The sequence below is a fragment of the Canis lupus genome, chromosome 12 (assembly GCF_048164855.1).
Source record: "Canis lupus baileyi chromosome 12, mCanLup2.hap1, whole genome shotgun sequence".
Lineage (NCBI taxonomy): Eukaryota > Metazoa > Chordata > Mammalia > Carnivora > Canidae > Canis > Canis lupus.
The window spans coordinates 9866313-9894199 of NC_132849.1; the positions used below are offsets into that span (position 1 = coordinate 9866313).

At 36.0% G+C, this 27887-nt stretch overlaps 1 long non-coding RNA gene across 3 annotated transcripts; it reads right to left on the reverse strand.

Moving 5' to 3' along the window:
- Nucleotides 1–4077: 4077 nt before the first annotated feature.
- LOC140601080 (uncharacterized) lies at nt 4078–20914 on the reverse strand. Of its 3 annotated transcripts, none has more exons than XR_012004128.1 (5): nt 20776–20914; nt 19285–19335; nt 17762–17852; nt 6984–7025; nt 4078–4461 (listed from the first exon to the last, which is right to left on the reverse strand). It is a non-coding gene; the product is annotated as an uncharacterized lncRNA (long non-coding RNA). The 3 variants fall into 3 exon arrangements; XR_012004127.1 differs by having other exon boundaries at nt 6972–7025; XR_012004129.1 differs by lacking the exon at nt 6984–7025.
- Nucleotides 20915–27887: the final 6973 nt, after the last annotated feature.

The following is a 27887-nucleotide window of genomic DNA, read 5'->3' on the forward strand; positions in this document are numbered from 1 at the left end:
GATAAGATCCAGTCAAGCTAGCAGGGGTCTAATTAGGATTGGCTCAAAAATTAGGAACTCAGATTTAGGCATTATAAATATTTGAACTATATAAAATTATTTTTGGTCCATCACATATTTTATACCAAAACTTATTCATCTTCTGGAACTAAACGTGGTCAGAATAAGTTTTATAACATTTCCCCTATTTCACTTAAACTAGTTTGAGTTGGGTTTCTGTCAATCACAACCAGAGTCCTGACAGATTGTGATCATGTAAAGCAACTTTTGGATAGCCTTGACTCAGGCTTTCTGCCACAAGGAATATGTGGATATGTGTTCTCCTTCATACTGGCCTCTGCAGATGCTTGGACCTTTTATCTAACTATTGCCAGAAAATAACAACTATTTTAAAATTAAGATCATTGTTTTGAGCAGATGTTCTCCAAATGTTAATTGGCTCATCTTGTAGAAAGCATGTCATTTATATGACAACAAATAAAAGTGTAATTTAATTAATTACCTAAGCATATGATTTGCTACTATTTCATCCTGATAGCTTCATTGAAAAGCTATGTTGTTCCCAACTAGTCCTTCTATTGGAGTGTTTTTGAAATTTTTCCACATCCGTCTCTGGGCCAAGGCCGTAGGAGCAGATATGGCTATTCCACCCAATTGCTTCTTTAGCTTCTTTATTTGCAGAAATGAACATGACCTTCTAAGGATCAGAATCACTAGGAGGACTTAGCAAACTACAGGTTGCTGGGCTCTCTATACCCGAGATTCTGATTCAGTAGCTCTGGGGTAGGGTCCAAGTTTCCAGGTGATCCGACATTGCTCATTTGGGACCATACTTCACTCACAGAGTATCAACACTAAAGTAGACCCTTAGAGTAGACAGAAAGATGCAATTTGTTTTTTGCTTGGCTCTCCATTAAAGCCCTTATTGGGAGAGGTACTCTACATGGGGAGTGTCAGTGAGCTATGTATGTAGCATATGCACCCTGCTGGATTAGGGGTCCCAAAATTAAGTGCATGCCGGGCCAATGAGATAACCTAAAGGAGTGCAGGGGAGGAGGAGGGAGGGATAGAAGAAGGGGATATGTACACACTGGATGTGTGTGTTTTTTTTTTAAGATTGTATTTATTTATTCATGAGAGACACAGAGACAGAGACATAGGCAGAGGGAGAAGTAGACTCTCTATGGGGAGCCTGATGTGGGACTTGATCCCAGGACCCTAGGATCACAACCTGAGCCAAAGGCAGATGCTCAACCACTGAGCCACCCAGGTGCCCCTACACACTGGATATGTAAATGGCGAGTACTATGTATGGCAAACTGGAGAGGTCATGCCCAACCAAAAAGAACATCTTTCTAGAGTATGATAATTGAGATCACAGACCCTGGAGTAGGCTCCACCACTTGCTAGTCATGTGACAAGTTTAGGCAGTTCCCTAATCTCTCCATGTCCTCATTTTGTTTCCTCATCCACAAAATCTGGATAATAACAGAATCCATCTCATAGGGTCATTAGGAAGAGTAGATAAATTAACATGTATATAATTTAGAAGCCAAAGTAATAAGTACCATCACTACTATGTTATGATAATGGTGAATACTTATATAATGCAGACTTTTACCTGGCATTAGTTGAAACACAGTTGCTTTGATTAATTTTCACAATAACTTGTGAGATAAGCACAGTTACCAGTCTCATCTTGCCGAGAAGTGAACCACAAGGAAGAAGCTGGCCCAAGTTCACAAAGCTAGTGAGTGGTAGCGTTGGACTGCAGACCAACAGGCTATCACCACCACATGCCAGCACAAATCAATCAGCACTCTCCATCTGTAATGAGCAGCCACTGAACTCGGGCCAGCGTGTATCAGGTGGAATGTGGATTCAGCTTTACCTGCCCATTCTATTGTTTTCTCTTTAAAGAACAACTATAAATCTGAATTTTTGTGCATTACTTAGCATGCTCAATTTTTAAAAATCACTATGTAAGTCAAAGAGAACACATGTCTGAGCCACTTTTGGCCACACACGTGAACTCTGCATGGACCCTGGAGGCGAGGAGAGGGTAATGTAGTGGCTGGTTATCCTGCAAAACATGCAGGAGCATCAGCCTTTCTGCATGCTGGGTACTGTGCCCAACTCCCGGAAGGGCAATTTGTTCCTGATGCTTCATAGGGCACCCCTTCCTCTGTCCTGGAGCCTTCTGGCCCTTTTACTTTCTTTACTCTCATGTTTCCTTAGACCAAGACCACAGAAATTCTTCTCATGCCTAGTTACCTGCTGGGTTCAGAAACTGAAACTTGATTCCTCCCTCCTTCTGAATGGACAATTATTTCTAAAGGTGCAAGAGAGGGATGTCAGTACACACTATTGCCATTAAACCCATCATGTATCCCTTCTTAAAAATTCCTTTGATTCTAATCTCTTTGTATGTAAAATAAGCACCCTCCCTACATTTCCAGTTCTTGAAATTTTGAAGTTCTTGATGATGTGGTCACTTCATGCAAGGCATACCTGAAGAGTAGGACTATAAAACCAGATAAATTCATCTTCCAGAGGAAGACCTGTGGCTGTGGCTTGAATTACAGCTCACATATCTGGCCTGTCCAATTGAAAACATGAGATTTAGATATGTGTCATGATGACATAACATTATTTTCCCAAAATAAACAGAGGCTATTTGTTCCAGCTGGATCTTATTAGTGGTTTTCCTATTTTGCTTTTGGTCAGCCCCCAGGCCAGCCTCCCAAGCTGAGCTTCTTGTAAGGCCAAGAAATGGAAGGTGAGAGGTTCTCTCCCGAAAGAGGTATAAAGAGGCAGCCCTGATCTGGAATCAGATCCTGAAGCAAAGTTCTCAGCAGATGCTGCATTAAAAAAGACAAAACAAAACAAAACAAAACAAAACCTTTTTTTCTTTTAAGTTTCTATGGTTAGAAATGTGCAGCTTTCATTTATAAATTTCAGTGTTCTTCAGACATGCAGAATTATTGCCATATTCAGCAGTTGCATTTTAGTCTATGAAATATTTGCATTGCTTCTCTGAGTGCTTAAGGACAGCCGCTGAAGTCCTCCCTGTGGAAGAGCGCTTCCGCATGTTCACAATGGGAAATTTATGATTTTCACTTCACTTAACTCCTCAGAGCCAAATCTCATCATTTGTGTTGAAGACCTTAAAGGCATGCAGTGTTGTGGAAAGAAAGGTTCAGTGGAGCTGAGAGAGGAAGACTGAAAGGGAAACAAGAAGCTGAAGGAAAAAAAAAGAGGCTGAAGGAAAGGTAGAGGGAGACTGCTTTTATGATCTTAGAAAGGGGTAGGAATATACAAGTAATAGCTTTGAAAATTCTGGCTGTTGCTGGATTTTATTTGTATGTAATAGTGGTTCTAGGGACTCTACTGTAGAAAATATAATTATGGGCCATTAATTTTCACAATTTACAATAATGCAATCAAACTTAGCACAAAGGCATGGGCACAAATCCATCAATTATTTAATGCCCTCCTGGTCTGGAATACAGATATATATATATATATATATATATATATATATATATATATATATATATATATACAGGTATATATATATATATATATATTCTCAGTGAGAAATAAAATCTGAATATCTATGTTAGCACAATCTCCCTGCTGTTGGAAAGTCTACATGGAAAGCCAAATTATAATGAGAAAGTGACTTGATGAGCATGGAATCCAAGCCAGAGAGTCAGCCTGAGAATCCCGCTGCATTCATCTCCCCAGGGGACCAAGTGCCGGAAATGCAGTGGGAAAGAGGCAGCTTTTGTCTCCTCTCTCTCCAGACTTTATACTTTCTCTAGAATCCTCTTGGTAACCTTACTTACCTTTGATTGGTAACACCATTAATAGGCAACAATTTTCTTCCACACTGTTGTATCTTCATTAAATTTCCAGACTCTGCTCTGTTTAAATTAGGAAATCACTAGCCCCACAGGGCTTCTGAAGTTATTATTCCATTATAATGTATTAATTTTACTAGTTGACTCTTGTTAGAGGGATATACTTCTTCCCCACTCCTTAAGTCTTCATGCAGAAGGATTTTTTTTTTTAAGATTTTATTTATTTATTCATGAGAGACACACAGAGAGAAGCAGAGACATAGGCAGAGAGAGGTGGGACTCAATCCCAGAACTCAGGGATCACATCCTGAGCCGAAGGCAGACACTCAACCGCTGAGCCACCCAGGCATTCCCATGTAGAAGGATTTCCATCAAGGTAGCACTACTGATGTTCCTTTTAGGAGGTAGAAGTGATTTATTTTATAGATGAGTTTGAGAAATAGTCCTGGATGATTCTGCCTTTTCTAGGACCCCTCTCCAGATCTACAGGCTGGCAAGAAGGATACAGTCCAAGTCTCCTGCTATGCAACAAGGGGCCTGTCCCTCAGGTCCTGGTCCTGGTCCCTTGGGTCAGTGATCAGATGCATGAACCTGTCTAAATCAGAGGAAGAAAGGGGTATAATTATTGGACCCACCTCTGGATACTTTATAGACCCCTATACCAGCCACAAGGAATGTGCCAGCAAGCACACAGTGCCACGTGGATAGATATTTGAGCTCTGTTTGCCTTCTCAATTCCTGTAGCACCAGAGTCACTTATAAGCATTCAGGTTGCATTGAGAATTCTATTGTTGCTTTCTTAAGTTTTGAATTTTTGTTAAACAGTGACAGAGTACTTTGGCCTGAGTAGGGATCAACTTATGTTTGATAAATAACTAACTTCACTATTAATATTTGAATTTTTCCTTTACCTATCTTGTCTCCTTTATGATATCAAGACCTTAAGAAAGGCCCGAGGGCCTTTCAGAATCCTAAAGATGGTTAACTCCCTCTTGACACTTTGATGTTTTTTCTACTCTTTTATCCTTATTCCAGTTGCTGCCTAAGTGCATTTCCTTTAGGCCATCTACTCCTATTCCCATTCAGCTCAGCTCTTCTTCCCACTCCTTCCTCCCGGGCCTCATCCCACCAGAGACTTCCCTTCCATTCCTTTCCATTCCACTCATTTAACATTTCCTTTCCATGAAACCTCTTCTGGGTACTCCTCTAACATCCCTCTGCCCTACTCTGTTTCCCAGCCACCTTCAGGAAGAGACTCCAGAGCTCCCAGAGCAGGGAAATGGAACCGGCATTCTCCTTCCTCTTTTTTGCCCTTTCTAAATCAGTGTTCATTTAAACTTGACTCAAAATCCACTTGAAGCTCATAACACATCTTTTCTTTCTGTTCAGATGCTGCACTTCAAAACCAAGCAGACCATCTGTCACTTAAATATTGTCATATTTGATAATGTTCATTTATTGTTTTTGCTTTGAGTATTTCTTCATGATTACATTTCTTTTTTCTTTTCTTTCTTTTCCTTTCTTTCTTTCTTTCTTTCTTTCTTTCTTTCTTTCTTTCTTTCTTTCTTTCTTCTTCCAACAGAGAATGAGGGGGTGGGGAAGGGAGAAAATTTTAAGCAGACTCACATTGAGCACAGAGCCTGAGGTAGGGCTCAATCTCAGAACTCTGTGATCACAACCTGAGCCCAAACCAGAGTCAGTTGCTCAACCCACTGCACCACTTAAGCACCCCATTTTCATCCTTATTTTTCAACAGGAAGTTGAAAAGAGACAACTTGCCATTATCAGGCCACAAATTCTATCACTATGTTCACCTCATATTATAGCTAGCATTTTGAAAGCATTCTTTTTCCCTCACATCCCACCCAATCTTCAACCAACAACCTGTATCCAACATGGCAGTAAGCAAAGAGAGATGCACAAAGACTGAATTGTTACCTGGCACACTTAGAAACTAAGAACTATTTCTTAGTAACTAAGAAAATACAGCATACACTGAACACTGCATTCTATAAAGTCTTTCCAGTTGCAAGCTATATATGACAGTCTCTAATCAGCCTAAAACTAAAGTGGTAGCTGGAGATCTTTTCTCAGTCTAATTGACCTCACTAGGTGAATTACTAGCAGGCAGTGCAAATTGAACTGGGCACAATAAACATCAAATTCACTTTCCAGTTTAAATTTGAAAGAGGGAAGCTGCAAGCTACCAAGTAGGCAGTGGGGAAAACAAAATATGTACACCTTATGAAAAGTTACTTTATCATAAGGAAAAACAGAACATTGTTCTAAAGGCTTGGAGAAAGATAATTTTTCTCAGGGAAAAAAAGTCCTAGAAGTCCTCCAAAAGACACAAGTGGATGTAGCTTCTATTAAATAGAAGCAAGAAAACCAAAGGAAAAATTGATTTAAATGAAGGAGGAGATTTGAAGAGAATTAATTAAAATAAAGAATTGCTGTAAAAAAAGAAAAGTGCAAGAGCAGAGTTCCACTTGTTGGATAAAGATGCTATTATCACTCCCGCTGTAACTAAAGAAAATGCCAGATAAATGGGGAAAAAAATCTGTAGTCTTATTTAAAGCCGTCTGTGGGTACTTTTTAATTAAAGGCATCTAATGTTGTTGGGGATGCATAGAAGTTCAAATGAATTAAATTCCAGAGAGGAATTAGGCTTTCTTAGGTGAGCAACTGGTAGTTGCTTTCTTCCCTGGAGGCACTGACTCTACTTAGGATAACAGGTAGGCTTAGCAGTGAGGTGCTATGAGTAAAGGACTTGCCTGAGTTAAAAGCAAACTCCCTGAGCTTATGAGAGCTACATGGGCTGGCATGGTAGATTGAAACCTGGAGGAGCCCATATATAGAGCTAGGTCTCCCTACTTAGCAGTTTTTCCCCTCCAGCCTTCTATTGAGTGAACACTGATAAGGACAGGCTGAGAGTGAAAGGACAAGAAAGATATCATAATTTTGTGATACTCCTATTCCAAAGCCCTGACAACCAAAACAACAGGTGAACTGAAATCATCATAAATTAGAACATCAGTAAGATGGAGGAATAGGAGATTTCTACTATCATCCCTTCATAGAAGCATGAATTTAACAACTACTCACAGATGAAAGTACCTTTGTTGGAGTCTAGGAGTCCAGCCAAGAAGTTCCAGTGCACTGTTGGAGCAAATATTCCAAGAATAGACACATCAAAGAAGGTAAAAACAGTTTTTTTTTTTATCTGCATCACCTCTCCCCCAAATTGGCACAGCTCAGTGCTAATAGAGATCCCCTCAGCCTGTAATTTCTGTCACAGGGAAAGTGAGAGCACAGTAAGTGAGCACCTAGATCCATCAACCATGTGGAACCCTGCCCAAGAGGCCCACTTCTTTGTCACCTTACCCAGATTACTAAGGAGGTCAGAATAGCTAAGTGATGTGAAGTGACTGGGAGTACAGAGGAAAGGCCACAAATGCTACAAACCACTCCACAGACAATAAGGATGCCTACCCACAATAATTTTCCAGTAACTGATCCCAAAGAAATGGAGAGCAACAAAATTCCCTGACAAAGAATTCAAAATAATTATTTTAAGGAATCTCTGCAAACTGCAAGAGAACACAGAGAGACAACTCAAAAAAAAAATCAGAAATAAATAACAGGAGCAAAATGAAACGTTCAATAGAAAAGAAATATTTTTTTTTAAAAGATCGAGTTCTAGAGCTAAAGAACATAATGGATGAAATGAAAAATGCAATATATAGCATCATCAACAGACATAATCAAGCAGAAGAAAATATCTTTGAACTGAAGACAGGTGATTTTAAATTATCTAGTCAGAGGAGAAACATGAAAAAAGGATGAAAAAGAATGGAGAAAGCCTAAAGGATTTATGTGACACCAGCAAGAGGGCTAACATTCTCATTATGAGGGTTCCAGAAGGAGAAGAGAGAGAAATAGAAGTGCATTTAAAGAAATAATGGCCAGGTGCCTTGGTGTCTCAGTCGGTTAAGCACCTGCCTTCAGCTCAGGTCATGATCCCAGGGTCCTGGGATTGAGTTCTGTGTTGGGCTCCTTGCTGAGTAGGGAGCATGCTTCTCCCTCTCCCTCTGCCTGCCACTCCTCCTGCTCTCTCTCCCTCAAATAAATAAATAAAATCTTTTATTTATTTTTTTTTAAAAAGAAAGAATTGCTAAAAATTTCCAAACATGGAGAGAGATATGGATATCCAGGTTCATATCCTAGAAGCAACAAAGGTCCCCAACAGATTCAAACTAAAGAAGACTTAGCCTAGACATATTATAGTAAAGAATCGCTGGGAGGGGTCCCCTGGGTGACCTCAGTCAGTTAAGCATCTGACTCTTGCTTTAGGCTCAGGTAATGATTTCATGTATCTTGAGATCCAGCCCCATGTTGGACCCAACACTCAGTGGGAGGTCTGCTTGAAGATTGTCTCCTGCCCTTTCCTCAATTCATGCTCCCTCTCTCTCTTTCTCAAATAAATACATATTAAGAAAAAAAGAATTACTGGGAAACAAAAGTAAAAATGAACTTTTGGGACTTCATCCAGATAAAAACCTTCTGCACATCAGAAATAATCAACAAAACTAAAAGATAAACCATGAAATGGGAAACCATATTTGCAAATGACATATCAGATAAAGGGCTAGTATCCAAAATCTATAAAACTCAACACCCTAAAAAAATAAAAAATCCATTTAAGAAATGGGCCAAAGTCATGAACAGACTTTTCTCCAAAAAAGACATACAAATGGCTAACAGATACATGAAAAAAATGTTCAACATCATTCATTATCAGGGAAACACAAATCAAAACCACAATGAGATATCACCTTACACCTTCAGAATGGCTAAAATTAACAACTCAGGAAGGTGAAGATACAGAGAAAGGGGAACAGTCTTACACTGTGATGGGAATGCAGACTGGTGCAGCCACTCTGGAATATAATATAGAGGTTCCTCAAAAAGTTAAAAATAGAACTATCCTGTGACTCAGCAATTGCACTGCTAGTATTTATCCAAAAGATACAAAAATAGTGATTTGAAGGGACACATGCACCCCAATGTTTATAGCAGGACTATCTACAATAGCCAAAACATGGAAAGAACCTAAACGTCCATCAGATGATGAATGGATAAAGATGTGGTACATATATACAATGGAATATTACTCAGCCATCAAAAGGAATGGAATCTTGTCATTTGCAATGATGTGGAAAGAACTAAAGTATATTATGCTTAGTGAAATAAGACAGTCACAGAAAGACACATACCATTATTATTTCACTTATAGATGGAATTTTAAGAAGCAAAACAAATTAATATAGGGGAAGGGAAGGAAAAATAAAATAGAGAAGGAGGCAAACCATAAGAGACTTTTAAATATACGGCACAGGGATCCCTGGGTGGCGCAGCGGTTTGGCGCCTGCCTTTGGCCCAGGGCGCGATCCTGGAGACCCGGGATCGAGTCCCACGTCGGGCTCCCGGTGCACGGAGCCTGCTTCTCCCTCTGCCTGTGTCTCTGAGCCTCTCTCTCTCTCTCTGTGACTATCATGAATAAATAAATAAAATCTTTAAAAAAAAAAATAAATAAATAAATATACGGCACAAACTGAGGGTTGTTGGAGGGGAGGTGGGTGGGAGGATGGGGTAATTGGGTGATGGGCATTAAGGAGAGCACTTGATGTAATGAGCAGTGGGTGTTATATGCATCTGATGAATCACTAAATTCTACCCCTGAAACTAACACTATAACTATATATGAACTAACTTGAATTTAAATAAAATCTTGAAATTAAAAAAAAAAAGGATTGCTAAAGGGAGTTATTCAAGCAGAAACAAAAGGATACTAATTAATTATATGAAAATACATGGAAACATAAAATTTACTGGTAAAGGTAAGTAAAGTAAAATTCAGAATAATATTGTATTGGTGGTGTGTAAATCATTTATAACTAGGTTAAAACACAAAAGTATTAAAAATAACTGTAACTATGATAATTTGTTAATGAATGCACAATATAAGAAGATATGAATTGTAGTATCAAAAACAAAATGTGGAGAGAAGCAACACTGTAGAATTTTTATATGTAATTCGAGTTGAGTTATAATCAGCTTAAAAAGAATGTTATAAGAATTTTTTTTAAAAAAGAATTTTTATGTAAGCCTCCTCTTAACCACAAAGCAAAAAATCTATAAATACACAAAAGATAAAGAGCAAGGAATTAAAGCATACCACTACAGAAAATGATCAAATCACAAAATAAGAGCATGAGAGTAAGGGAGAAACACAGAAACTGCAAAACACCCAGAAAATAATTAATAGAATAGCAACAAGAAATCCTTATGTATCACTTATTACTTTAACTATTCTTTAAGCATAGATGGATTAAATTCCCCAGTCAAAAGACACAGAACAGTTTAATGGATTAAAAAAAAAGAAACCCACAAGACTAAAATGTGTGCTACCTACAAGAGAGTCACTTCGCTTTTTTTTTTAACTCTTTTAAAATTTCCAATATAGTTAATACACAGTGTTATAATAATTTCAGGTGTACAATATAGTGATTCCATGATTCTATGTATTCCTCGGTGTTCATCATGATAAGTTTACTCTTAATCTGCTTCACCTATTTCACCCATTCTCCAGATTTCAAGATATGCTACAAGGTGTAGTAACCAAAATGGCATTGTATTGGCACAAAAATGACACATAGATCAATAAAACAGAATAGAGAACCAGAAATAAGGCCAGGATTCTATAGTCAATTAATCTTCAACAGAGGAGGCAAGGATATGCAATGAGGAAAGGAAAGGATATGCAAACAGTCTCTTCAACAAATGTTGGGAAAACTGCACAGATACATACAAAAGAATGAAACTGGAGGACAATTGGAAGGCTCAGTCAGTTAAGCAATCAACTCTTAGTTTCAGCTCAGGTCATGATTTCAGGGTTGTGAGAGCAAGCCCTGCATAAGGCTCTGCTCTGGACACTGAGTCTACTTGAAATTCTCTCTCTTTCTCTCTCCCTGCTGGATCGTGTGCACTCTCTCTCACTTTCACTGTAAAATAAATGAATAAAATCTTGAAAAAATAAAAAAAGAATAAAATCGGACCACCTTCTTACACCATACACAAAAAAATAAACTCAAAACAGATTAAGGACTTAAATGTGAGACCATAAAATCCTAAAAGAGAGCACAGACAGTGATTTCTCTGACATTGGCCATAACAACATTTTTGTAAATGTGTCTCATGAGGCAAGGGAAACAAAATCAAAAACAAATTATTGGAAACAATCAACAAAACCAAAAGACAACTTAGCAAGTGGGAAAAGATATTTGCAAATGACATATCTGATAAAGAGTTAGTATACAAAATATATAAAGAACTTATACAAAAAATAAAGAACTTATACAATTCAACACCAAAAAACAAATAATCCAATTAAAAATAGGCAGAAAATATGAACATTTATCCTTAGAAGACATACAAATACCAACAGACACATGAAAAGATGCTCAATATCACAATCAGAGAAATGCAAATCCAAACTACAATGAAATATCACCTCACACTTGTCAGAATTGCTAAAATCAAAATTGTGAAAGTTATGTTAGCTTTAAAGACACACATAGACTGAAAGTGAAGTGATAGAAAAAGATATTCATGCAAATGGAAACCAAAACAGAGCAAAGTTAGGTATACTCATATCAGACTAACTAGGTTTTAACTCAAAAGCTGTAATAAGAGACAGAGGTTATTATATAGTAATAGAGGAGTAAATTCATTAAGAGGATATAATAATTATAAATATATAGGTACACAACATTGGGGCACCTAAATATGTAAAGCAAATACTTAACAGCTCTGAAGAGACAACTGAACAGCAGTACAATAATTCTAGGGGATTTTGATACTCAATTTTCAGCAATTGATGGCTCATTCAGACATAAAATCAATAAAGTAACATTTGACTAAAACTATACATTAGTTCTACCTAACAGACATATACAAAACATTCCATCCAACAGCAGCAGAATACACATTTTTCCCAAGCACACCTATAACATTCTCCAGGATAGATCATTTATTGAGCCAAAAATAAATCTTAACAAATTTAAGAAGCTTGAGACTATATCAAGCATCTTTTCTGACCACAATGGTATGAAACTAGAAACCAATAACAGAAGGAAAAAAGATAAATTCACAAATATGTGAAAAGTAAACAACACATTCCTTAGTAATTAATAGGTTAAAGAAAAATACAAAAAGGAAATTTAAAAAATTATGAGACAAACAAAAGTGGAAATACAATATAACAAAACAAAAGGCATTCAGCAAAAACAGTTCTAAGAAGAAAAGTTATAAATACCTACCTTAAGAAAAAAGAAAAATCTCAAATAAGCAATCTAATATTACATTGTATGTAACTAGAAAAAGAACTAAGCCCAAAATTATCTAAGAAAACAAAACCAAACAAAGAGCAGAGCAGAAATACATGAAATCGAGACTAGAAAATTTTGGAAGAGATCAATGAAACTAAGAGTTGTTTTTTTTGAAAAGATAAACATAATTGGCAAATATTTAGCCAGAGTAAGACAAAAAAGGAAGACTCAAGTAAATAATTCAAAATTGAAAGTGGAACTGTTACAACTCATACAACAGAAATACAAAAAAAATTATAAAATATTACTATGTACAATTATATACCAACAAATTGGATAACTTAGAAGAAACAGATAAATTTACATAAACAAGAATCTATGAATACTGAATCCTAAAGGAAAACACCTGAATAGACTTAAAGAGCAGGGATATTGAATCGACAATTGAAAACCTGCCAACAAAGATAAACCCAAAACCTAATGGCTTCACTGGTGAATTCTACCATATAAAGAATTAGTATCAATTCTTTTCAAATTCTTTCCAAAAACTGAAGATGAAGGAATACTTCCAAAATCATTTTACAAGGCCAGCATTACCCTAATACCAAAGCTACAAGAAAAGGTATAAGCTAATATCCCTGATGAACATAGATGCAAAAATCCTCAACAAAATACTAGAAAATTGAATTCAACAGAACAGTAAAAGCTTTAAACACCTGATCAACTGAGATTTATCCCTGGGATGCAAAGATAATTCAACATATACATATCAATCATTGTGATTTACCACATTAACAGAATGAAGGATAAAAATCAAATAATTACCTCAATAGATATAGAAAGCATTTGACAAAATTAAAAATTCTTTCATGATAAAAACCCTCAACAATTTGCATATAGAAGGAACGGACTTCAGCTTAATAAAGGCCATATGTGAGAAATCCATAGCTATCATCATACTCAATAGTGAAAAGCTGAAATCTCTAAGAATAGGAATAAGGCAAGGATGGCTACTCTTGCAACTTCTATTCAATGTAGTACTAAAAGTCCTTGCCAGACCAATTAGGCAAGAAAAAGAAATAAAAGGCTTCCAAAAGGATATGAGGAAGGAAAATTGTCTTCACAGATGGCGTGATCATATGCCTTTAAATACTTCACAAAAAAACTGTTAGAATTAATGAATTCAGTAAAGCTGCTAGATACAAAATTAACATACAAAAATCATTTGTGCTTCTATACTGACTGTCCAGAAAAAAAATAAAGAAAATAAACCTACTAATAATAGCATCAAAAAGAATAAAATATTTAGGAATAAATATAGCCAAAGAAGTGTAAGATATGAATGTTGAAAACTATAAAATATTAATAACAGGGATTGGAGAAGATAAAAATAGTGAAAAGATAGCCATATTCCTGAATTGGAAGGTTTAGTATTGCCAAAATATCCATACTAAAAAAAAAAAAAAGTCCATACTACCCAAAGTGATCTATAAATTCAATGCAATCCCAATGAAAATTCCAATAACATTTTTCATAGGAATAGAAAAAATCCTAAAATTCATATAGAACACAAAAGACTTTCAATAGCCAAAGCAATTTTAGCAAGAAGAACCAAGCTGGAAGTATCATACTTCCTGATTTCAAATTACAGTAGTTCCCCTTTATCCACAGGAGATATGTTCCAAAACCTCCAGTGGATGCCTGAAACTACAGATAATACTGAATCCTACATATACTGTATTTTTTCCTATACATACATACCTATGATAAAGTTTAATTTATAGATTAGGTACAGTAAGAGATTAACAAAAATAAGTAATAATAAATAGAACAATTTTAGCAATATACTGTAATAAAAGTTATGTGTCATCTCTCTCTCAAAATATCTTATTGTACTGTATCCACTTTTCTTTTTGTGATGATGTGAGGAGATAGAATGCTTATCTGATGAGATGAAGAGAAGTGAATGACATAGGCATTGTGATGCAGAATTAAGCCACTATTCTGATGATATGTCAGGAGGAAGATCTTCTTCTGGACCACAATAACAGAAACCATGGAAAGTGAAACTACAGATAAGGAGGGACTACTGTATGTTACAAAATTATTGTAATAAAAAAGTATGGTACTGGCATAAAAACAGATTCGTAGGCTAGCAGAACAGTATAGAAATCCCAGTAAAAATCTGCATGTATATAGTCAATCTTTAACAAAGGTGCCAGGAATCCACAATGGGGAAAGGATAGGCTTTTCAATAAATGGTGCTGGGAAAATTGATACTCACATGAAAGAAGAAAGAAAAGAAAGAAAGAAAGAAGAAGGAAAGAAAGGAAAGAAAGAAAGGAAGAAAGAAAGAAAGAAAGAAAGAAAGAAAGAAAGAAAGAAAGAAAGAAAGAAAGAAAGAAAGAAAGAAAGAAAGAAAGAAAGAAAGAAAGAAAGAAAGAAAGAAAGAAAGAAAGAAAGAGAAAGAAAGAAAGAAAGAAAGAAAGAAAGAAAGAAAGAAAGAAAGAAAGAAAGAAAAAGAAAAAGAAAGAGAGGAAGGGAGGGAAGGGAAGGGAAGTAAAAGAAGAAAAGAAAAGAAAAGAAAAGAGGAAGAAAAGAGGAAGAAGGAAAGAAGGAAAGAAGAAATTGGATCCTTATCTTATACAATACACAAAAACTAACTCAAACTGTAAACTATAAACCTGAAACTGAAAACATAGGAGAAAAGCTCCATTGTGAGGCCTTGACAATGAGTTTTTAGGATTTGACACCAAAAACACAGGCAATAAAAGCAAAAATGAACAAGTAGGACATCAAAGTAAAACATTTCTATACAGCAAAGGAAACAATTAACAAAATTAAAAGGTAACCTATGGAATGGGAGAAAATATTTGTAAACCATATGTCCCATAAGTGGTTAATATCCAAATTATATAAGGAGCTCAAGTCAATAGCAAAAACAAAAACAAATGATCTGATTGAAAAGTAGCAAAGGATCAAAACAGACATTTTTCCAAAGAAATCATGCAAATGACCAAATGGCATATGAAAAGCTGTTCAACATCACTAATCATCATGGAAATGCAAATCTAAACCACAATAAGTTATCAACTCATACTTGTTAGGATGGCTATTATCAAAAAGTAAAAAAATGGGCAGCCCCGGTGGCGCAGCGGTTTAGCGCCGCCTGCAGCCCAGGGCGTGTTCCTGGAGACCCGGGATCGAGTCCCACGTCGGGCTCTCTGCGTGGAGCCTGCTTCTCCCTCTGCCTGTGTCTCTGCCTCTCTCTCTCTGTGTCTCTATGAATAAATAAATAAAATCTTTAAAAAAAAAAAAGTAAAAAAATAACAAGTGTTGGTGAGGATGTGGAAAAGCAGGAACCTTTATATACTGTTGGTGGGAATACAAATTGGTACAGCCATTATGAAAAACACTATGGAGATTCCTCCAAAAATAAAAAGTGGATTCAGCATTCCCACTTTTGGGTATATATACAAAGAAAATAAAATCACTATCCTGAAGAGATATCTATGTTCTCCTGTTAATTGCAGCATTGCCATCAATGTATGAATGGATAAAGAACATGTGGTATACATACCATAAAATATTGTTCAGTCTTAAAAAAGAAGACAACACATGGATGGACCTAGAGAACATTATACTATGTGAAATAAGCCAGAAACAGAAATACAAATATTGCATGATCTCACTTAGATGTATATACTCTAGGAAAGTCAAGTTTATAGAAACGGAGTATAAAGGGTGATTACTAGGGGATGGAGGGTAAGGAAATAGGGAGATGCTGGTCAAAGGGCACAAACTTTCAGTTATAATAAAGATAAGTTTTAGAAACTTAATAAACACCATGGTGACTATAGTTAATAATAATGTATTATATTATTGTGTACCTGAAATTTGCTGAGAGCGTATATTTTAAATATTCTTCACACGCAGAGACATACATACAAAGGTAACTATGTGAGATGATGGATATGTTAATTGCTTTGTGGTAATTATTTTACAATGTATGTATGTGTATATCAAAATGTTACATTCTACACCTTAAATGTGTACAATTTTTATTTGTCAATTATACCTCAATAAAATTGTTAAGAAAATAAATATATAAAAACAAGAGATAAGCTTAAATGAACTAAAGTGTTAACCTAACCCAACTCAGACTGATTCCTGATTAGATAGAAGAACTAGGTCCTACTCTGAAAGAGAAAAGAGCAAGTCCCTTTTAGGGCAAATATTTTACTCCAGTCTTTACCATTCTCATAAATATAACTTCTGGCATGCAATCAAATGGCAAATAAACAGAAACATGTGAAACATAATCAAGATAATAAAGTTAAATGAAGCAGATTTACAAATAACCTAGATGTTGGAATTATCAAGCAAGGACGTTAAAATTGCTTTCATAAGTATTTTAAAAATATAAAGGAAGAGATATACAAAGTGAATTTTAAAATGATAGATTTCATCAGATAAATAGAAACTCAAAAAGAACCAAATGGAAATTGTAGAACTGAAAAATACAGTATATGGAATGAGGAATTAATTTCCTGTGCTTAATAGTGAACTAGACAAAGCAGAAAGTGGATGTAGTGAACTCAAAAACAAGTCCATGTAAATTATCTAAATTAAAGGAGACAGACAAGAAGTCTGAAGAACAGAGTCTCACATACCAGTTAAATAACACTAAATTATATAAAAATATGTAGTTGAAGCCATAACAAGAGAAGGGGAAGAGAGAGACAGAGATAGAGGGACAGAGACAGAGATAAGGGGGCTGAAGAAATATTTGAAGATAGCTGAGAATTTTCCAAAATTGATGAAACTGCTCACACCCAGGTATGAAAAATTTCAGTGAAACCCCAAGCAGGATAAATAAAAATAAATACAAATGAATATCATGCCAAGAACTACATGGTCAAACTTCTGCAAACCAAAGTTAAAAAGAAAATAATAATAGCAGCCAGAAAATACACAGACACTACTGGTCCAGATGGCTTTACTAGTGAATTCTATCAAATGATCAAGGCAGAAATAATACCAATTCTATGCAAACTTTTCTAGAAAATAAAAGAGGAGAGAATACTTACCAACTCATGTTACAGGGACAGTTTTACTCTGACACAAAACCAGTAAAATATGTTATAAGAAAACTAAATTTCAAAAAAAAAAAAAAAAGAAAACTAAATTTCAATATCCTTCATGAACATAGATGAAAACTTAACAAAATTTTAGCAACAATGTATAAAAATGATGAAATGACTATGTGGGGTTTATCCCATGATTGCAGAGTTGATTTAATAGTTGAAAATCAATCAATGTAATTTACCATATTAACAGACTAAAACAAATCTATGTTTTTATCTCAATAGATGCAGAGGATGCATGTGAAAAAAAATAGCATTGATTTAGGATTAAAATTCTCAGCAAGCTAGAAATAGAAGGGAGCATCCTTGTCCTGATAAGGGTCATCTACAGAAATTTACAGCAATATATTATACTTACTGGGGACAGATTGAATGCTTCTCTCTTGAAATTGGGAAAAAAGTAAGAATGTCTACTCTCACCTCTTCTCTTCAACATTGTAGTGGCAAACCTAGCCAATGCAATAAGAGAAGAAAAAGAGATTTAAAGATATATAAAATTGTCTTTATTTACATGATCATCCATATGCAAAATCCTAAGGAATCTACAAAATAGCTACTACAGCAAATAATTGAGTTTAGCAAGTTTACGGGATACAAAATTAATTTATAAAAGTCAGTTGTATTTCCATACACTATAAATGAAAATCAAAATTAAAATGCCATTTATAATGGCATCAAAAATATAAAATGCTTAGGAATAAATCTGACAGAAGATGTGCATATCTGTGTACTGAAAACTATAAATCATTGTTCAGCAAAGTTAAAGACCTAAACACATGAAGAAATATACCATTTTCATGGATTAGAAGACTCAGTATTATGAAAATGTCAGTTCTTCCCAAATTGATCTGAGTGTCAAAACCACCTGAAACAAAATCCTAGGCAAATTTTCTGTACAAATTAACAAAGTGATTTAAAAATTGATCTAAATGTATCAAACCAACACATTGTACACCTTAAACTTAGACAATATTACATACTAATTACACTGCAATTTAAAAAACAATTAAAATTTGATAAGCAACATTTTTCTTTTCCACATTCCCATCCCTAACTTGGACCATAAATTTTATTGCTTTTATTTTTTTCCTTTCATTTTTGTTCTCACTTCTAGTAGGGAGTCCTATTGCATCTTATTGTCCTTCTTCTCAAGGTAGCCTTGTTCCCCTTCTTTTCCCTAGAACCATAATGGTGGCTTCAAAGAAACATGACTATATATTATTAGAAATGAAAAATATATCAACTTATCAGTTTAAAAATATTTTCCCCATGAAAAACAGTGTTCAGAAACATAGGGCTGCCTTACAACACATTGACCTCTGTTCCTGGAAGCATTCAAGACAGACGGAACTATCTTAATTCAATATTCTTATAGAACATCTACCATGAATCAGACACTGGAATATAGTAGTAAATAAGGTAGATTTGGTCTTTGTTTTCATGAGTCTTAAAACCTAGTCGCATGTCAAGGATACTGGGGATTTCCACATAAAGTAGAAATTTGAACTAGATGACCTGAGAGTTCTCTTCTGGAGATCTATGAATCTATGTTTCTGAGATTAAAAACAAAAATGACAACAAAACAGACCTTTGTCTTCTAACAAGGCAAATGCTTCTCTTGTGCCCTCTCTGGGTTTGACAATGTTAGACTGAGTGCAAAGGAATAAAGAACCCCGACACCTATGAAAGCACCCCTCCAAGCCTAAAACAGAAGAATTTTCCTGGCTTCATCATTAATCAAATTAATCTTGTACATGAAAGCTCTTGTGGACTTCTGCCAGAGGGAAATGCCAAACACATGGTCTCAGTCCATTCTTACCCCTGGGAAAGCTTGGAAGGAACTATGTCAGAAAATACAAATCTATTTCCAGGAAAGCTCACCTTCTGGCATTGCCCCACTCTCCTGGCTCTGGATGCTGCTTCAGGGATTCCCTGTTTCAGGAAAGTGAGGCAAACATTAGCCAATTCAAGCCAGAGTGAGCAGATGGGCTGCCATTCTGGGAACATTCTAGACATTTTCCTTAAAGAACTAACACAGAAACAAGGGACAATTCCGTGAAAACATTGAGTTGTAACTAGACTCATGGCCTAGGCACACTAGGCAAAGAGGCCCCAAGAGTAGACTTGCTAGAGTCAGGGTGGAGGGGACAGTTGGCTTCACCTGTATACACAAATCAATTTAATTATCCTTGCCTCACTGGACATGATCACTGCTCCCTCCCAAAGAAACCCCATAGGTCTGCAAGCTGATGTCTTGTTGCAGCTCTAGTATTTAGGAAAAGGCTTGAAATGTTTCAGAAAAGGACGTGAATGGACATCAAATCATCATCCCATTAACAGTTTTGTCCAAAGTGCTTTTTTGCAGCCTTTATGTCTTTGCTCATGCTTTTTCTTCCTGGGATGTTCTCTGCCTTCTGTTCTGTTGGAGTCCTGCTGTCGTGTGTGTGTGTGTGTGTGTGTGTGTGTGTGTGTGTGTGTGTGTTTTCCCCTTGGATTATCTCTAGTGCTACTTCTTTTGTGAAACTTTTCTGGATTCTTTCAGCTTCAAGTGCTCTCTCTTCTCTCTGCATTCTAAATTCTCTTATAGCAAATATTACACTTTCTATTGCATTTTGTGTATTCTGTGGATGCCTTACCTTTTTAAAAATTAAATTCCAAGTATCTTATGGACAGAGATCATATCTTATTCTTTACATCTAATCCTAAAATAGGTTAGATAGGTTGCATTTCCCCCCAACCATTGTTCATTTGTACATGATGGGGTTAAGAAACGCTGGGGGGAATAAGTAAACAGTCTTTATAGCAATCAGTGGTAAAGGTCAGAACACTCCCATTCCTGCAAAGGGTACATCAAGGTCTCTCTTACAGTTTCTCTAAGGTCAACAATGGCTCTTTGTATCTCAATAATCTAGAAAACTAAATTCCCACTCAGCAATGCCTAATTCACCCTGAATTCAGAAATAAGCAGAATTTCCCAGATCACTGGAGCTTACTTATTTGAATCCAATATTTTAGAAGTGATTTACAAAGCATACTTTTCAACATGCATTTTGAATATCTCTGGAAAAGTCCAAAAGAGATAGGTTATAGTGGTTGTATCGATAGGGGATAACTTGGAGATTAGGAATAGAGGTGGAAGGAAATCTACTTTTCAGTATGTAACATTTTGTCCTTTTTGAATTTTGAATGATGTACATCTATTACCTACCTATTAATTTAACAGTGATGGCATGCTTCCTTACTGCCTTAAATATAGTTACCGAAGCTAATTTAATTTTTCTTTCTGAATAGAGGTCCAGGATCATCATTATCAATATTATTTATTGTCTTGTTCCTAAATAGAATTATTCCAACAAAGGATATTAAAGTTACCCAGAGCTATCTTCCCTTATACTAAATGGCTCCAAAATTTCTAAGCCTCCAGAAGTTTTGGGTTTGGTTTACTTGTTAGATTCTCTATCTCTTCCCTGGCAGGTATCTCTTTTTGTTGTTATTCTAGTGGTTGCTTATGGCAACCACTGTGCCCCTCCCCCTTTCTTATTTGCTCATTTGTTCTGATGTGACTTGGAAATCAAATGATCTCAGATGATAAATAAGATTCAAGCGGAGATGGAAAGAAGAGAATTCCAGGAGGTTGTGGGTTTTTTGTGTGGGTTTTTTTTTTAATGCTATCGCCTATGTGGGTTATGGTTTTACTAAAGTAGATTGGGCTAGATGGCATTCTAATCTAACACCAGGTTTACTCCTCTCTCACTCAAAATCATACAGTGGTGAGCCTTCAGATAGCATATCTTTGTGCTAGGCAGGGCTGATGGTTATCTGGTACCAGAAAAATGATATTGGCAACACCTCTGAAGGCTAGCGATCACCCATATCTTACTGTCCATGAAGGACAAAGGGAAATAATACCTGGGAGCACAGAGGTGATGAAGATTGTTGTCATTCAATACATGGACTTCATGACATCAATTTTGGCTTGTCTGTAGTATTTCTGATTATTTCTAGGTTTTTAGCTTTTATGTGTTTTTTGCTTTTTAAAAATACGTTCTAGACACCTAAGAGACTAGATAAGTGACATCTAGATAAGTAGAGTTATGTTAATATCTACCCCACTCAGATAAAAAAAAGGAAAAAAACTTTAGACAATTAATTGGCAACATAGATGTAAGCAAAAATAGCTCTAAATTCAGGTTAAGCCACACCTTCACTGAAACTCAGATATGTCACCAAGTTGGAGCCCTGAGAGTCACCATTGTGGGTTGATGTAAAAACAATTTGAAAAATCACTGGAAAACTACAAAGAAAGTTGAAAATCAAAGACAGAGAAGGAGAAGAGGCCATAAATATGGTGTAAACGTTCAAAAAGAAAGCTAATTGTGGAAATTACTAGCCAGTAAATTGGATAGTCATAATAATAAAACAGATGTTAACCGTGAAAATCCATCAACATCTGGAAAGGATAAAGTCACAAAGGATTTATGGAAAGAAGTGAGCACAAGAGGCTCTGCAAAGGAGAAAAACAGAGTGAGGCCAGATCCTTAGTAAAGGATTTGGAACTTGGGTAAAGGGTTTTGCTCAGCCTGCTACACCATTTCTACTCTAAGGCCAGTTCAGATTGTTTTGGATGACAATGTGGTCACATGGACTCAGTAACTGGCTGAGAGATAATAAATGAAGGATAATGATATAAATACCCAGAAACAGCTCCAGTGAGAGGAGCAGGGGGCTGAGGGCACTTCCCCAGAGAGCAGGGCCAGATCTGGTTTTATTTAACATCTTTGCTAATGATTTGAAAGCAAGAACAAACAAATGTCAAGAATGTGCAAAGCACATCAACTAGAGACAAGGTACACACACCAACCAGCAAGGAATTTACCTAACAAGACTGAGAGCAATTACCAAAGGGAGCTGGAAATAACCTAGGTCAGAGCAGCCTAGAAAAATGATCTGAAAAAAAGCCAGACACTTTTTGAGGTTGAGTAGAGAAGGATGGTGGTAGGGAGAAGGGGAGTCAGAGAAATAGAGTAGGAAATAAGGGTGGCCAAAAGCAGTCTGAAGGGACAAATAATGTGTGACATTATGTGGGAATGAAGCCCAATAGAACAGAGATCCAGTTTTGAGGTTTATAAATATATGGCTGCAGTTCAACAAATGTGAAATGATAAGTGACCCATTTATTCAGGGTTAGAGGGGAGAGAAGCAGGGGTAGGAGTGTATAGATTGGACTTCAGACATTTGCCCAGAACATGCAACCCATAAGAATGCACATCTCTGCAATCCTGGGTCATATTCCTAGAATGTTTGAAGTCCCATAACCTAACACAGTACATCTAGTAGATGTACCATGGTACATAGTAGATGCTCAGTGACTGTGGGACAATTGCAGGAACCCCTGTGGAATTCTTAGTGTATCTGTTATCACTGAGTGAAAATGGGGTGAGTGTTGCTGCTAAAGACCCTTCCAGCTTTGAGATTTGGGAACTCTGTGATTGGAAGGAAAACACAGAGCCAGGAGTCATCAGATGTTTAAGCAAACAGTGATGACTGTCTCAGATTCTGCTCTGGGTCCTGGCCTGCCCCATCTCTGCCCATAAAAAATGGAATTGTGGCATAGCTACTCCTCTTCCTGGTTCTGTCACTCCTTCTCATGACCCAGGTGAAATGACAGGTCACCTATGACCAAACCTTACTTTCTTGTATTTTGCACCTGCCCCCACAGGGTTCTAGCTCTATTCAAGACTCATATTGGATTCATGAGAGCTCTTTTTGTTTTCCCTGTTTAATTCCAAGTTGGCAGCTCAGAGGAAAAGACCCAAGCCCCTTGTCCTAATATGCAACATTAAATCCCTCTGTACTTCAAAATCCATTGTGTAGGTGTCTTTAAGTCTAAAGACCAGGGCTTTTCAAACTTTAGCGTGCATAAAATATTATGGGAGGGGAAATTATGCATTTCTAACAAACTCTCAAATAATGCCAATGTTGATGCATAGACCACACATTTGAAAAACAAGGCTTCAGAGTAGCAGTGTCCAATAGAGCTTTCTGCAATGATAAAAATGTTCTTTATCTGCACTGTGCAATGCAGTAGTCACTATCCACATGTGACTATTGAATATAGCATGACTCATGAACTCTTAAATTCTATTTCATTTAAAGTAGTTTAAATTTTAAAAGTCACATGTGGCTAGTGGTTACGGTATTGGACAGCATGCTTCTAAAGCATTCAGATGTCTGTAAAATTTTGAGATGCACTGGTCTGTAGAATGCCAGGTCATGCATTTCCTTCTCACAATAAACCATCAGTCATGCAAGGCATCTGGGCTGCATGATACTGCACATTCAGCTAGACCTACAACCAGTTTGACTGGAAATAACATATGAACATATCTATCATCCCAAAAGTCTTGCGCCCTTTGTAATCTTTCCATCTTGCACTATCCTCCTCTCACTCATCAATGGGCAACCATAAACTGCTCTCTGTTACTATATATTAGTTTGTATTTCCCAGAATTTTATATAAATTAAAGCATACACTAAACAATTTTATTTGCTTGACTTCTATTGCTCAGCATAATTATTTTCAGATTTATCCATATTGTTGTGTGTATCAATAGTTAGTACCCCCCCTTTTTTTTTGCTAAGTGATATACCATAATTTGTTTATTCATCCACCTATTAATGACATTCCAATTGTTTCCATTTTTGGCTATGACAAATGGTGCTGCCTTGAACATTTGAATACAAGTCTTTGTGTGGACATGTGCTTTCATTTCTCTTGAGTAAATACCTAAGAGTCAAATGGCTGGATCATATGTGGACATGTATTTAAATCTTTAAGAAACCTACCAAAGTTGTACGATTTTACATTTCAACCAGTAGTATATGAGAATTCCACTTCCTCCACATTCTCATCAATGCATGGTATGGTCAGACTTTTAAATTTTAGCATTTTAATATGGGAGCAATGATATCTCATTGTGGCTTTAATTTGTATCCTGTAATGATTAGTATATTAGTATAATAAGATTAATATATATATTAGTCTTAAGTATATTTTCATGTACTTATTTACCATCTGTATATCTTCTGTGATGAAGTATCTCCTCAATTTTTTCATCCATTTTTCTTATTCTCCTTCCTTCCTTCCTTCCTTCCTTCCTTCCTTCCTTCCTTCCTTCCTTCCTTCCTTCCTTCCTTCCTTCTTCTCTCCTCCATCCTTTCTCCTTCTCCTTCTTTTCTGGTTGTTCTCTTATTATTGAGTTTTGAGAATGTTTCATATCTTCTAGCTCAAGCACTTTCTCAGATGTGAGATTTGCAGATATTCTCTGCCAGTCTGTGGCTTGTCTTTTCGTTCTCTTAAAAGTGCCTTTTGAAGAGAAAATTAAATTTGATGACAATCAATTAATCAATGATTTATTTTTAAAAAATATTATAGCTAAGGAATATTTGCCCAACACAAGATTATAAAGATTTTTTTTTTACTGTTTCCTTCTATACAACTTCTAAAAACCTGATTGATTTAAATTAATATCTATTTGAGGGTTGCCTGGGTGTCTCAGTCACTTGAGCATCTAACTCTCGAATTCAACTCAGATCATGATCTCAGCATCATGAAATCAAGTCCTGTATTGGATTCTGTGCTCAGCCTGGAATCTGCATGTCCATATCCCTCTGCTCCTGCCCCTGATTGTGTGCTCTTTCTCTCTAAAATAAATAAATATAATCTTAAAAAACAAACAAATAAATCAATATATACTTGAGTCAATTTTTGTTTATGGTATAAGGTATGAATCAATGTTCTTCTTTTTTGTTGCTGTTATATAGATGCCAATTGTTCCGACATCAACTATTGAAAAGACTATCCTCTCTCTGCTAAGTTATTTTCTTTATTAGTCGATCGACCATATACATGTTGGGCAGTTTCTGGACTCTCTGTTCTTTCAATTGATTTGTCTATCTTCATACCAATATCATGCTGTCTTGATTACCATAAATTTTATAATAAATCTGAAATTCAGGTAATACTAGTTCTCTAACTTTGCTCTTCTTCCTCAAATTTGTTTTAGCTATTCCAGATCCTTTGCATTTTCAGATGAATTTTAGAACCATCTTGTCAGTTTCTACAAAAAAGCCTACCAAGATTTTGATTAGGCTTACTTTGAATCTGTAGATTAATTGGGGAAAATTGATACCTTAACAATATTGAATCTTCTGATCCATGAGCACAGTATCTGTCTATATTTGTGATATCCTTTAATTTCTCTCAGCAATGATTTGTAGTTTTCAGTGTACAGATCTTGTCAGATTTATCCCTAAATATTTCATATTTCTTTTGTTATATCACAAGTGGTATTTTTAAATTTCTGTTTTGGTTGTTCATTGCTGGTATACAGAAATACAATTGATTTTTTATATTGATATTGCATGTTGCATCCTTGATAAACTCATTGATTAGTTTTAGTAGCTTTTTTGTGGATTTCATCAGATATTCTTCATAGACAATTATGCCATCTGCAAATAAAGACAGTTTTGTACTTCCTCCTTTCCAATTTAAATGTCTTTTATTTCTTTTCATTGCCTTATTGCACTGATTAGAACCTCAAATACAATGTTGAATAGCAGTGATAAAAAGTGTACAATCCTGGTCTTTTTTCTGATCTTAAGAGAAAGCGTTCAGTCTGTCATTATTAAGTGTGATATTAGCTACTGGTTTATCATGTATGTCCTTTATCTTGTTGGGTAAGTTTCCTTCTATTACTAGTTGCTAAGACTTTTTATCACAAACGGTTGTTAGATTTCATCAGGCATTTTTTTCCCTGCATTTACTCAGATAATCATATGGATTTTCTCTTTTAAATCTGTTACTATGATGAGTTATATTGACTGATTGTCAAACATTAAGCCAATCTTGCATTCCTGGGATAAACTCTACTTGGTCATGCTGTATTACTCATTTTATATATTGTTGGATTCATCTTGCCAGAAAAATTATTAAGAATTTTTGTATTTATGTTCCTCTAAGATGTTGGTCTTAGTTTTTTTATAATGTCTTCAGTTTAGGTATCAAGGTAATGCTGGCTTGATAGAATAAATTCGGAAGTATTTCCTTCATTTCAACTTTCTGGAAGAGTTTGAATAGAATTGATATTATTTCTTCCTTAAATGTTTAATAGAATTCCCTCAGTGAAATCTTAGCCTTGAATTTTTTTGGAGGGTAAGATTTTCAACTATGAATTCAATTTCTTCAACAGACATAGGAATATTTGAGTTATCAATTTCTTCTTGAGTAAGCTTTGGAAGTTTGTATCTTTCAAGGAATTTGTTCATCTAAGTTGTCAAATTTCTTAGCCTAAAATTGTTTAAAAGGTTCCCCTATTGTTTTTAAAATATCTGTAGAATCAATAGTGATACATCCTTTCTTATCCTGATATTGGTGATTTGTGTCTTCTCAATTTTCTGATCAGTCTGGTTAGAGTTTTATCACTTTTATTGAGTTGTTTTCTTTTCTTTTTTTTGTATATTTTTTTATTGGAGTTCAATTTGTCAACATATAGCATAACACCCAGTGCTCGTCCCGTCAAGTGCCCCCCTCAGTGCCCATCACCCAGTCACCCCATCCCCCTGCCCATCTCCTTGAGTTGTTTTCTTCTTTAGACTTGGGTTCTAGGGGCAATGACAACTGTTTTATTAAACAAACAAATGGAACACTTTGAATCTGAGTATCAACCACAAAAATTGGCTTGCCTTTATAGTCATGTTTTACCCCTCTCCTTATCAGCCCTGACCCAGTCTCCCACTCTTTTACCAAAAGCAGATTCAGGAATTCACACACGGTTTACACACAGGATTTGCCAGCAGGACTATCATAGAATTTTTTCAGTGATAATCCCCTGTCAAGCCAATTAAATAGCATTGCTCTCTGACGAAGAGGTGGTCAAAAGGAACATATCATCGTTCTGCTCTCATAGGTCAACATCAGCTCTCACTCCTACTTGATGTAAGCCATTGGGAGGAAATGGGGTGTAAGGTACAACAGAAACACTCCCCAGAGCTATAGCCACAGAAAAGAAAGAGTGCCAGGCTCAGGAGTGGATAAATTGAAGAGAAGTCAACATTGTCCATTTTTTATTCCTTTTGTTATCTATTATTTTGTAAGACCATAGGTTATGTAGAAAATATTGAGTAATTCTTACTTTGGAAGGTCAAGAAGAGATGGAAAAAGAATAGAAATAGGTTATGGAACATGATGAACTCTACCCAGTGGGCAATGGAAAGTTCTAATCAAGGTTTTTAATCTGAGGGGTGATGGTATCCAATCTTTGTTTTGTTTTGTTTCAGAAAGTCTTTTCTGGGGGCAGTGTAGAGGATGAGTTGGAAGGGGCCAAGGCTAGAAAAGGAAGACTAGTTAGTTGGCTATTGGGTCAGGTCTGGACCACAGAGGTAGCAGTGGGAAACTCATTAAGCATAGTGTGATGGTGAAGAGG